A 942-nucleotide genomic window follows, 5' to 3' on the forward strand; every position below is an offset into this window, starting at 1 on the left:
CCCAGTCAGTTTACAGAAAGACCCATCAAATATTCAAGGGTCAAATGCATCTTGCATAAACCATTTCAAGGTACAGAAAAAGTGACGACGCTTCAAATGCGTTCGGGCTAAGCTTATACTATGGCAGAAGAGGTCAGTGCTGGGAGGAAAACTGAGAGGCCAACCTTGTTTGTGAACACTGATGAAAAACCCAAACAACACTACGAACCAAGCCCAACCATTCTGAAAAGGATAGAACAGCAGGAACGTTTTAATAGAAAAACTTACAGACAAATCAATTAATTCATTACATCACACGAACATATAAAAGAAGTCAAACCCCACGATTATCTCATTAGAGACGGAAAATTTATTTAAGAAAATGTAACGTCCATTCAGAAGAAAAATCTATAGAACTGGAAAAGGGAAACAATGACTCATTAACAAAATATACAGTAATTTTAAGTCTTTACAGTTAAATAATTATGACCAAGAATAAGTTAAGAATCTCCTGTAACAGCAAGTCTAGTCAACCTTGCCCTGAAGGATTTTGTCACAGCAATGAGGCAAGAAAATATATTTTTTTGAAAGAAAAATAAAAATTATCACTATTTGCATGTAAAAATTATTGGAATTAATAAGGATGAAGCTGTAAGTTGAAATCAAAATCACTATATAAAATCTGTACATAAGTAAGAGTTAGGAAAATGTAATGAAATATATCAATTACATTTATACCAAAATTATTAATTACCTAAAAAATAGATCTTAAAAATATATTTTGTAGTCTATGGCCATGCCTCCCTGATCAAGCCCAATCCCATCTAAGCTCGGAAGCTAAGCAGGGTCGGGCCTGGTTACTACTTGGATGGGAGACCACCTAGGAAGACCAGATACTATAGGCATAAAAAATAAAAAATAAAAAAATAAAGGATTGTAAGCTGACAAGGTCCTTGCAATATC

The 942-nt window shown here is 33.9% G+C and overlaps 1 pseudogene; it reads left to right on the forward strand.

The window, feature by feature from the left end:
* The first annotated feature begins 765 nt into the window (after positions 1 to 765).
* On the forward strand, positions 766 to 884 carry LOC111734956 (annotated as a pseudogene).
* The last annotated feature ends 58 nt before the right edge of the window (positions 885 to 942 follow it).

The sequence above is a fragment of the Pteropus vampyrus genome, unplaced genomic scaffold (genome assembly GCF_000151845.1).
Source record: "Pteropus vampyrus isolate Shadow unplaced genomic scaffold, Pvam_2.0 Scaffold10406, whole genome shotgun sequence".
Taxonomy (NCBI): Eukaryota; Metazoa; Chordata; class Mammalia; order Chiroptera; family Pteropodidae; genus Pteropus; species Pteropus vampyrus.